A 12,087-nucleotide genomic window follows, 5' to 3' on the forward strand; every position below is an offset into this window, starting at 1 on the left:
CCTAACCTGTCTGAACTTTAGGTTCCTCATCTGTAAAATGGAGCTAATAATCATCCCTGCCCCCTAAGGCTGTTGTAAGTAAGGATTAGAGGAAAGGCTGTGAGAACTCAAAAAAAAAAAAAAAAAAACCTGAGCCTAGAGCTTGCCAGTAAGGAGGACCAGTAATTGTGGACCTGCATGACTCTCCTGACATCAGGATGACATTGGGAAACAGAGTCTTTTTCTCGGGACTACCCGGGTTCAGCAGAGAATAACTTTGGCCTCAGTTTCCCCCCATTTAAGACAGGACAACAAAATCTCTGCCCTCAGCAACTCCCTGCCCCTGAGGGTTGTTAGATAGATGGAGGAGAGATACCATCCTGGGAGGAAAGGTGGGCATTAATAACAGCACCTTGGGGCTTCCCTGGTGGCGTAGTGGTTGAGAGTCCGCCTGCCGATGAAGGGAACGCGGGTTCGTGCCCCGGTCCGGGAAGATCCCACATGCCGCGGAGTGGGTGGGCCCGTGAGCCATGGCCGCTGAGCCTGCGCGTCCGGAGCCTGTGCTCCGCAACGGGAGAGGCCACAACAGTGAGAGCCCCACGTACCGCAAAAAAAAAAAATAATAATAATAATAAATAAATAAATAAAACAGCACCCTGGATCTCTATTATTATTGTCATTATCCTGGCTCTGTCCAGTAAGCAGCGGGGACCTAGGTGATTACTGTCTGCCTGCCACAGTCCTGGTCCACCTGTTGGGACTTGCCCGTCTGCCAGGATTCTTCCACCTAAGAGGCCTCCGCCTCTTTTCCAGCTCCTATTGGCAGCTTAGGGTCCTCCGTCACTGGATGGGATGGGGGCTTGAGGAGGGCATTTGGGAACAGAGTGCCCAGCTCAGAGGGGCTGGGACTCCTGCACCATTGGCTGCAGCCCTGCCTCACATCAGCAGCCAGAGTAAGCCTAGGGTATGGGGGTGATGGAGCTAGGGCCCCTGGAGGTTATGAGGTTCAGACCAACCACTCCTAGAGGGATCGCCCAGTTCCTTCAGAGGAGCCCTGGGAGTGACAGGGACCAGGGAGAGAGGGGTTCAGGCCTGGGTCTGTCCCTGTGTCAGTCCTGCTGGGTGGGATGGGGTGGAGAAAACGGTGTGAGGGGCAAGTCCCTATCCACCTCTAGGTGGTCTGCTCTGAATGGCAGAGGCCTGGCATAAGGAACTGCCTGGAAGCTGGGTAGCATCAGAGGATGGTTCTTAAACTCTGTAACCCAAATGCCTGGGTCCTAAGGACTCAACAACTGCTGGGGCTAGGGAAAGGGAACTGGGGTGCTTCTGACAGCCACGAAGCACCCCCCCCACACACACCCAGCGCCTTGCAAGCACTCTATAAATGTGATCTGAACATCTGTGACTCACCCGCACACAGCCCTGCAGTTTCGTGGTGAGGACACAGCTAATCATAGCTGGCGTTTGCGGAGGAAGAAGGATTTTGCCACAAGCTCCATGACAGACTCTCTCCCTCCTTCTCCAGGATGGCACAGCAGGTATGACTGGCAGCCAGTTTGGCAAGGAAGAGTTTCTGCCTCCCTGAGGATTGGTCCTGCCTGTGGGAAAAACACACCCCCAGAAGAACCATTTAGGTCGGGGTTGGTTCCCTGGTTTCTGATCAGGGGTCACACCAGGAAGATCATAGCTGGAATCCCTACGATCTATCAGTGATGTTTGTTTTGGTTTTGTTTTGGCTGGTTTACATTAGAGCTAGAAGGAACCCAATTATAGGACATATGGCTGTATCTGTCACTATAGATGAGGAAACTGAGGTCTAGAGAGGCTGATGTGACTTATCCAAAGTTATTTGGAGTCTTAGACGCAGAGCTGCAGCCCCGACTCCAGATTCAGTGTTCTTTCTATGGACTCTTCTAGGTCTATTTTGAGTCCCTGAGAAACAACAGCAACAACATCAGCTACCATTCTTCGAGCGTTTAACATGTGCCAGTTACTAGATTAGGTGGTATGTACATTACATCAGGCTGGAAATGTAGACGAGGTGGGACCACATCAGAGAGATGGTTCACTTAGATCAACTGTATGTTTTCTTTCAGGTCTGAGGCACAATGATTCCGTGGCAAACGTTTTCAAATTCTCAGCGGTTCAGGCTGTGCTGCTTTATCAATTGACTGAGCATTTTCTATATGCCAGCTCTCCACTGGGTCCTGGGAATCCAGAGACAAAATAGGACAGGGTTCCTCATGGTGCATAAGAATTAATGATTTACTAGAGTTACAGAAAAGGGGTCAGGAACATAGTAAAAAAAAGAAAAAGGTATACTGGGAAGATTGAGAAGGCTTCCTGATACATTTAGGCAGGGTTTTGAAGGGTGAGTAGGAGTTTGTTAGTGAGGCTATGAATGGGAGAGATGAAGTACATGCAGAGAAAATATCATGTGGAAGAGCTGTAGAGTAAGTGTTATGTGTGTTTGGAAACAACAAATAGTTTGAGACAGAAAATGGAGGGATGAAGGGCAAGGTGGGAGATGATACTACAGAGGTGAGTTGAGGCCAGCCTGAGGAAGAAAGTCTAATGCCAGGGTAAGGAGGGCACCACTCCGGATTTCTGGCTTTGGAGGTCTACTTTGGAAGGACTCTGAGATTCTCATTCCTAGCTCATATATATATATATATATATATATATATATATATATATATTCTATCTCTGATTTGGCCTGTCTCCCCCCCCACCTCCCTGTTAGCCGCGGCACCTGTGAGTGTGTTTGTCTACCTGGAGCGCTAATGAGGCCCTCTGGAGACTCTGACACCAACTGCCAGCTGTGATCACAACCGCCAGCTCTTCGCTTCTGCACAGGAACTTTCTCGGCGCTCCTCTGCTGTTCCCCCCATTACTGGGTGTTAGTGGAGTCTTTACCACATGGCATTCTGCTTGGTCAGATGGTCCATTCAGCGGGGCATGTGAGGAATCCCTAGCTGGGCCATGGAACCACAACAACCCCTTCCCTGTCCCTGTTCTTGTCCCAGCTCCTGGCCCACCTCAAATGAGACTCTGCCCGCATCAGAACTACCTGCCCCCCAGCTCCCACCCCAGGTGTTTTCAGCCTTCCTTTCAGAACAGCATGCCTTCCCTGCTTCATCCTGGCTGGCTTTTCAGCCCATCCTGCCTGGAATACAGTGGCATTCTTAGTTCTTCCAAAGTTGAGAAAAGGAGATCCTCACCTCCATATGTATATTTATTTTTAAACTCAGATAATCATCCTGAAAGAGGTTTCCTGACAGAGGAAAGAAGATGCATTTTGGAGACTGACAGGCTCGAACCCTGCCTGTGTGACCTTTGGCAAGGCACTTCACTTCTGTGAGCTCCAGTTCCTTCATCTGTAAAATGGGGACATCAGCTCTCATTGCGCAGAGATTAAAAGAGCTAACATGCAGGATGCCAATCAAGGAAGGACTGAGTTCAGCTGAGAGACACAACAGGAAAGGACACATTCCTCTGCTTCCTCTTAGAACAAGTACCCTTAGCTTCTAGGACCTAAAAAAACATAAACCAAATGGAGTGTATTCAATCAGGGCTTCGAGCTGTTGCAGGTGACTCAGTAGTGACATGGGATAGAGCCCATCCTCCAGAAGGCCCCCCAGGCCTCTGCCAACCAGGGGAAGATGTGTCCTTCCTGTTCCAGAGGGAATGAAAGGCTCAAGCCAAAGCTGTCCTCCAAGGCCCTCAGACAGGTAGCTCCCAGGCCGACCTCTGACTGGCCCATAAGCTCCACAGTTTCATTGTTCCGCCCGGGCTGTGGGCTGCGGGGCTGGTTGGTGGAGTTGGCTTAGAGAAGGATATTTCGTATTTGGCTTTTGGAATGACTAATGAATGAGCTGTCTCCACGGCAGGAGAATTATGCCACTTAAGCAAAACCCAGCCGAGCTGGTCGGCTCAGAGATAGCTAATAGGAAATGCCTGTCAGAACACTGATGCTTCAAAGCCAAATATATTCTCACTGTGTTCTCTGTTTGCTAAGTTTACTTTATGCAAAATATAACTCAGCTGAAAATATGTAGATGGCTCACTCCTTCCCTCTGGAAGAAATGGAGACAACGAGGAGGAGGGCATCTCCCAGCTAACCCAGCTTGTCCTGCCAAGCCTAGGAAGAGCCAGGCCCTTGCTTGGCCAAAGAGCACAGACTCAGTAGAAAGTCTGTGCCACTAATGGGCCCATAGCAACCACAGTCCTCAAAATAGAGGCAACCGCCCTCCCACCAAGCTTCCAGACAATGGGAACAGAGGGAGCGTGGGCAACAGTGAGCACAAGTGGCCCAGCCTGCCATTTTGTGAAGTTACAGGGGCCAAAAAGGGCCCAGGTAGGCACCTGTGATTTTTGTCCTGTGGTGGTCTTACCCACCCATCCCCCCTCCTCCCAGGTGAGACACAAAGTCCTCCAACCAAGAAGCAACCAAGAAAAGTCAGTGACCTCCAGAACCCCAAACTGGGTGGGAGCACCTTGGTAATGGAGTTGATGCTGAAGCAATGTATCCTGTGGGAAGAGCACTGGATGAAGAGTCCGGGCGTTTCGAAATGCCTCTTCTCACCTGCAACCTTGCAGGAAACACTCATCTCTCTGAGTCTTGGCTTTGTCATTTATAAATGGAGAGATTGGACCAGCTCAGCAATATCTGGGGTCACAGTGACCTAACACTGTCTGTTATACATGATAGGACGTAGGCAGGAGTGTGGAAATAGGACCCACTTCTCAATTCCCTGGCCCTCTCCTCTCTCAAGGATTACCAGGGGTTGCCATGAGGAGCTGGATAAAAAGATGGGATCATCTTTCAAGAGATACCTGCGATTTCTCAATACCTGAAGTGGGAAAGATCCCTGAGGCCATGATCAGGGACGTTAGTGTGAGCAGATGCCCTGCCGAGGACAAGCAAAGAGATAGGGACTCCTATAGTGCCGAGGACAAGCAAAGAGATAGGGACTCCTACAGTGTTTGTCCTGGAAACGCCTCACTACCATACAGCCACAGTCACCAAGCCACTTGGCCACAGCTCAGCCCCTCTTCCCAAACACCCTGCCCAGATATGGGGTCTGGCCTTCCTCAAGAAAGGCATTTGGGTTTATTCCTTCAGGATCGCAGCAAGAGCTGGGCCTAAGAATCCTGGGGCTTCCTAGAAGGACCTGGAGAATAGGCAGCACCTACAGTGTGCCAGGCAGGATGGGATGCAGACAAGAACTAGACCCAGCTCTGCACTCAAAGTGCTCCCGTTTCATTGCAAGATGGGCACATAGGGAGGAAAAAAAGAATGCGGGAGGGTTCATCCCAGGCTGACTTTAAGCACATTGGAAGCTCAGAGAGGCAAAGCCCTCAGGCAAGCTGCTGAATGCCTCTGAGCTTTAGTCCCCATCTGTAAAATGGGGATAATGATTACCTGCCTTAGAGGACCAGCCAGACGGGTGCATCTAAATGCCTACCACACCACCTGGCACGTTTTAATCATTTGATAAAAGGTATTACTGTTTATTGCCATGGCTCAATGGAGAGCTGCTCAGCAGAATGCGTTCCAGGTGAACAGAGACTCATCCACCCCTTTAGTGCTTGGGGCCAAGCCTGGGGTGCCTGGACCTCCTGGCAGGCTCTTACTTGGCCGCCAGCCATCACTCCATTTACCCCAGTTTGCCTTTTCTTTGTGTGCAATGAACATAGGAAAGCCCTGGCTTACAGTCCTCAGCGTTGGCTTCAGAGCATGGGAGGCCTTCGGTGAGATGGGAAGAGGAGAGGGGCCGGATGTCTTAGGAGGAATCAAGTGGAACAGCAAAACCAGGGACGAAGGGCGTGGTTGTGGGACAGTGGGTCTGGGAGCAGGGGCAGCTGGGACGTCTCAGTGCCCCCCAATATGTCTTACACATGGGCCCCCTCCTTTTATTCTTAGTTGAGTGATTGATTTTGCTCTAAGTGGAGCAGAGTCCGAGTTGGGAGATGCTGGGAAATAAAGGCTGGATAATGTCTCATCAAATGGGGTGAGAGGGGTGACTGGGCCAGGTTGCAAGACAGGACCTAGGGCTTGTGGGGAGCATGCGCTCTTTGGGTGTCAGAGGGAGACAAGGGGTAGGAGTCAGTTCAGATAGAATCAAGGCAGCCATCAAATGGCAGAACAGGGCAGAACCATTTAAGCAGGTCAACAGGGAGCAGGCAGCCAGCAAAAAGCCTCAGCCACAGTGCCCTGAGGCAGGCTCGGTCAATCACAGGGACTGGCCCCAGAATGTGAGGGTCCCAGGGCCACAGAGAAGAGGTTATCACTGGTGGATAGAAGCAGGGGAGTTACATGATGCCCAGGAAGCCAGGCAGAGGAGCTGAGATTCACTTGGGCCACCTTAGAAAGCCATGTAGTTATAAGAGCAGAGTGCCATAGCCCGTCGAGCTCGCAGGGGGATGGCGGGCGGTGAGAATCACACAGGGACTTCCATGCACAGGAAAGAGCAGGGGTTGGGCTGTGGAGGAAGCTAGGACAAAGGAACTGACTTGGCTGCTAGGTGGCCAGACATGCTAAGCACAGCAACCAAAGGGGTAAGCAAATGTGGCTCAGTTCAGGTCAACCTGGAAGGCTGGTCCATCAGGCAGGTGAGGTAGGGCAGCAGGAGTCCAGAGGCCGGAAGGCAGAGGCAACCAGGTTCTTGGTGGCTGGACCTCCGCTAGAAGTGGGGTGCAGCAGGGGAGTAGAGGACTGTCAGGGTCTCATTCCCAGTCAGATGGCTTTGGCAAGAGTAATAAAGACTATGAGCTTTGGACTCAGACACACTTGCTTTGAATCCTAGCTTCCTCCCCTGAGTAGCTACTGGACATTGAAGGCGACACTATCTCTCAGTTTTCTTAGCTATAGAGATAATCATAGCACCTGCTTCTTAGGAGTGGAGATTAAATAAGGTCATTTGTGGAGCTTCTGGCATATATAGATGCTCACAAAATTGCGCCTGTTCTTACTATGATTATTAGCCCCTGAGATTGTCAGGTTCCCCGAAAATGAGGAGGGAATTCTAGGTTTGATGGGTAGAACATGGAAGAAGCCTGGCCCGTGTGAGGAAGGGCAGTCAAGGAAAAAATCACAAAGTATTCTACTGCAGATAAGCCCCTGCTCAAATCCCTCTTCCACCGGTGTCTATCTGAGACATTTAGCAAGTGACTTAGTCTCTTCAAGCCTCAGTTTCCTCATCTGTAAAATGGAGACACCAATATCTGCCTTTTGAGGTTGCTGTGATAGTTAAATGAGACAATGTACATGGAATGCCCAACCCAGTAGGTGCTTTGTTAATAGCTACTCTATAGATGAGGCTGATATGTGAGGGAGCGGAGGAAAGATGGGACCCAGGGAGCTTTTGGGGGCCCAGGACTCACCCCCAGATCTTGGGTCTACTGCAGCAGAAATACTTTCTCCCTGCAGAAGCTGAAGCAGCCAGAGATGCAGGAGCTCCACAGGCATGTATCCTATAACCACACAAGCATACTCTGATTGGATTCTACCTGCCTGTACAGGACTGGCTCAGGAGCTAGGTAAGCCATGTCTGATGGTAGAGGCCAGCAGTGGCTCCAGCTTGGAGGGACCCAAGAAGAGGGAATAAGGGAGGGGCTGGTGGAGGAAAGAGAACTTTTCATTGATTCAGTAAGTAAATAAGTAAGCACTGATTGTGCACTTTCTATGGGCTGAGTCCTACAGACACCATGGTGAACAAGACAGCCGTGTCTCTGTACCCCCAAAACTGAGCCTACTGGGGGAGCAATGAAAGGGAAACTTTGGGAAGATCATTCAGTGGCTACGCTCGGGAAATAAAGTGCAGAGCCTGTGCAGAAGTGCTTGCCGAGGTCTAGTAAGAGAGGATGAAAGCTAGGTGGTGGTCGAGGCTCCAACTGTGTCCTGGAGGGAAGGGCAGCAGACAGACCTGGCTCTGCCCCTGATCAGCTCCTTGGCTCTGGACAAGTTAGTTTTGGGGTCTTCAGTTCCCTCCTCTGTAAGATGCGAAGAATGGTACCTGCCTCACAGTGTTTGGGTGACTATTAAATTAGGTGACACATAGAAATCTTGGCTCTCAGTAATGCTCAATAAGTGGGGACTGGTGGGCTTCCCTGGTGGTGCAGTGGTTAAGAATCCGCCTGCCAATGCAGGGGACGTAGGTTCAAGCCCTGGTCCGGGAAGATCCCACATGCCACGGAGCAACTAAGCCCGTGCACCACAACTACTGAGCCTGTGCTCTAGAGCCCGCGAGCCACAACTACTGAAGCCTGCGCGCCTAGAGCCCTTGCTCCGCAACAAGAGAAGCCACCGCAATGAGAAGACCGCGCACCGCAACAAAGAGTGGCCCCCACGCACCACAACTAGAGAAAGCCCGCGTGCTACAACAAAGACCCAAAGCAGCCAAAAATAAATAAATAAATTTATTTTAAAAAATAATAAGTGGGGGCTATTGTTAATAAGAACATTAATAACTAGGTGAGGGACTTCCCTGGTGGTACAGTGGTTAAGACTCCGCACTCCCAGTGCAGAGGGCCCAGGTTCGATCCCTGGTCTGGGAACTAGATCTCACATTCATGTCGCAACTAAGGAGCCCGACTGCCGCAACTAAGACCCAACACAACCAAATAAATAAATATTTTTTAAAAATTACTAGGTGAATCTAGAAGTCTCGTTGAAGGAATAAATGACAAGACTTGGTGACTGAGAGTGGGAAATATTTTAATTGAAACCCCAGGCAATTGTAAGGTGATTGAGTATCATTTGTAGGTCTGAGTTGGAATTTCCTGCTGGGAAAGAAGGTATGGGCTGGGGTGGAGTGGGGAGGCTGGTCCCAGCTGAAGGAGAATTCTAAAGTCACGTCAAGCGAGGATTTACAGTTCAGTTTAGGGAAAAAAAGACTTAAGTTCAGCCTCTGGGTTAAACACTTCCACATTTATTTTCTCCTAGATTCCCACAGACAGCAGGTGGAAGACATCCCCCAGAGCCAGAGTCAGCACTGGACGCCCCTAGCCCTTGGCCCAGGTCAAAATGGGAGAAGGATCCTGGACCAAAAGCATAGTGTGGAGTGAAATGGCTGCTCAGCTAACATCTTTCCTTCCACAGACTGAACAAAACCTCAATAAGCACACCTTTTTTTTTTTTCCTTTTAAGTGGCAGTCCTATTGTAAGTAAGGGGCTTACAGGACAAGGCCCTGGAGAGAACAAAGGAAACACTCCCACCAACTCTCTTGCCAGGAATGAGCTGAAATTTTCGGAGAAGTGCACGAGCCAAAATTCTCAGGGAGAAATCCCAGAAGACTGTCCATCAGGTGAGAAAATGTAGGCAAAATGTAAAGTGTAAAATGATGAACCAGAAAATCATCCAGCAAGCCTGCGCCCAGCTATGTCTTAATGAGGCAAACTCCAAAGAAGCTTTTCCTTTAATCAGGCATTTGAAACAAAATGCTGCTAAGAAGCCCCCCCACCCCACCCCCACCACCCCTCCCACCCTTATGTGTTGCCATGACGACCCAAGTTCTTAGGACTTGAAAGAACTACCTCAGCATTTCCCTCTAAAACAAAAGAAAATTATTCCAGGTTTCAGGGCAGAGAACTCCAAGGAGTGGGACCTGTTACTGGATAGCAGGTTCCTCAGAGTTGCGAGTGATGAAATATGAGCCTATGGGGACCTGTGCCTTCAGAAAAGCTGGGGAAGGAAACCGGGGATGACAGGACCCCAGCGCTCGCCCCAGCTTGCTGAGCCCGTGCTCTGCCTCATTGCTGGCTCTCTCCCCTCAGCTGGGCCTCATTTGCCCCTGCAGTGAAGCACGTTAAAAGAAAACACATCCTCTCTCCATATGGAAAGGGGCAGGGGTTGGAGGGGAGCAGGTTCTGGCTCAGGAGATCCCAGGGGGGAGAGCAGAAGATGTCTCTCCTTCTCTCTAGTTTGATTTGCTCATGGAACAGCCAAGATGGGGCCAACCTGCTGCATGACTAAGAAGCCCCTCCAAAGCCCCCTTGAAAGCTTAAGGTCCCGCTAACGAGGGCCAATCTATGTCTTCTGAATCCAGAAAGCAAAACCCGGGAGGCAACCGCCGGAAGACCAACTTGCTCCCGTGAAGTTCCCTCCCCTGTCTGAGCTTCAAGCCAAAAACCAGGGCCTTGACACCTCCCTATCCAATCCTGGATCACATTTTGAGTCTATGTCCTAAAAATTCCTCAAATCCATCCACTTCTTTCTCCACAGCCACTGTCCTAATTCAGGCCTCATTATCTCTAGTCTGAAATGGTACTTCCAGGTCATCTGCACACCAGGCCTAGAGGGGCCATTTAAAAACACAAATCTAATCATGTCACCTCCTGACTAAAATCCTTTAGTGCTCTCCCTGCCTTCAGGACAAATTTTCAAATTCCTCAGAAAGACATGCATGGCCTTTCATAATGGACGGATCTCAGCCCAGTTTACTCCACACTCCAGCCATAAAGTATACGTTTCCCCAGTTTACATGCTCTCCCCCACCTCCAGGCCTTCCCTAACCCAGTGTGCTGGATAGACCTGCTGGATCCTCCAGACCCACTTTCTGCCCTGCTCTGTGCCCCAGAGGCTGCCCCGTATGGATCACATAAACGAACTCTAGAGCCCTATGGCTTCCGGTTGGATTTAGCCAATGGGGAAAATCAGGAGCAATGGGAGGATAAGAGAAAGTGAAGCCAGCGTAATTATTCCCTCCCTGTTGAGTCTATCAGGCTGCCTGCTCCCAGTTGGAGGGTCGCTCCTTCTATCAAGGCAGCCTGTTCTACAGGACTTTCTCTCCTTCCAGAGTACAGTAGCCCCCCTCCTGGCCTAGGGCCTGCCGCTAGCCTGGGTTTCTGTGATATCTCATAACATTCTCCCACCCCCTACCCACACCTTTGCAAATAACCCCTTTGTACATAAACCCTCCTCAAATCATCCTAACTTAGTGTGTCATCATTCTCTGTTGTGACCCTGACTTATAGAGTCATCCTTTGCCTTTGCTAAATCATAAGCTTTCCTTTGGATTAAGCTCAGGCAACACCTCCTCCAGGAAGGCTTCCCTCCTCTTCCCAGTCTGGGTCAGCTGCCCCACTCCTTGGGCTCCCAGATCCTCTGTATATTCCACTGTCACAGCTCTTCCCATACTTTATTGCAAAAGTCAGTCCTCTGTCCTAAATCTGAGTCTTTGGAGGGTAGGGACCATGTGTTATTGCTTATCCCTGCACCCCAGTATCTGGCACAAAGCAAGCCCTCAGAAAACATTTGCTGAATGAAGGAAAGAAGCAGGAGCTCAGAATGAAACCTGCCAAAGACACATAGGAAACGCAGTGCAGCATCTCTTTGTGGTACCCACTATAGGAGCTGGCATCTCCCAGGCCAGCATCAGTTAGATCACAGGCAAGGGTCTGAAGAAAGGCTATTATTTAAAGAATACCCCACATCCAGGGCCTGAGGCCCACATCAGTGAACATGGTGAAAGAATGAGGGAGATATGCTGGTTCCTGTTTCAACAGCAGTGCTTCCTGGGAAAAAAGAATGGCCAGCTTTTCTCAGCCCCAGGGAGACAATGGAAGTCTCCATCCTTGAGGTGGGAGACCTGCGAACCTGGTGTCAATGGCTGGGAAACTCACATCAACTTACTGAAATAAATTATTAAAAATCTAGGGGCTGGGCTTCCCTGGTGGCGCAGTGGTTAAGAATCCCCCTGGGGCTTCCCTGGTGGCACAGTGGTTGAGAGTCCACCTGCCGATGCAGGGGACGCGGGTTCGTGCCCCGGTCTGGGAGGATCCCACATGCCGTGGAGCGGCTGGGCCCGTGAGGCATGGCCGCTGGGCCTGCGCGTCCAGAGCCTGTGCTCCGCAGCGGGAGGGACCACAGCAGTGAGAGACCCATGTACAGCAAAAAAAAAAAAAAAAGAATCCCCCTGCCAATGCAGGGGACACGGGTTCGAGCCCTGGTCCGGGAAGATCCCACACGGCGCGGAGCAACTAAGCCCGTGAGCCACAACTACCAAGCCTGAGCTCTAGAGCCCCCGTGCCACAACTACTGAGCCCACGCACCTAGAGCCCATGCTCCACAAGAGAAGCCACTGCAATGAGAAGCCCGTGCACCA

The sequence above is a fragment of the Monodon monoceros genome, unplaced genomic scaffold (genome assembly GCF_005190385.1).
Source record: "Monodon monoceros isolate NGI ecotype Baffin Bay Population unplaced genomic scaffold, NGI_Narwhal_1 Super_Scaffold_11, whole genome shotgun sequence".
Classification (NCBI taxonomy): domain Eukaryota; kingdom Metazoa; phylum Chordata; class Mammalia; order Artiodactyla; family Monodontidae; genus Monodon; species Monodon monoceros.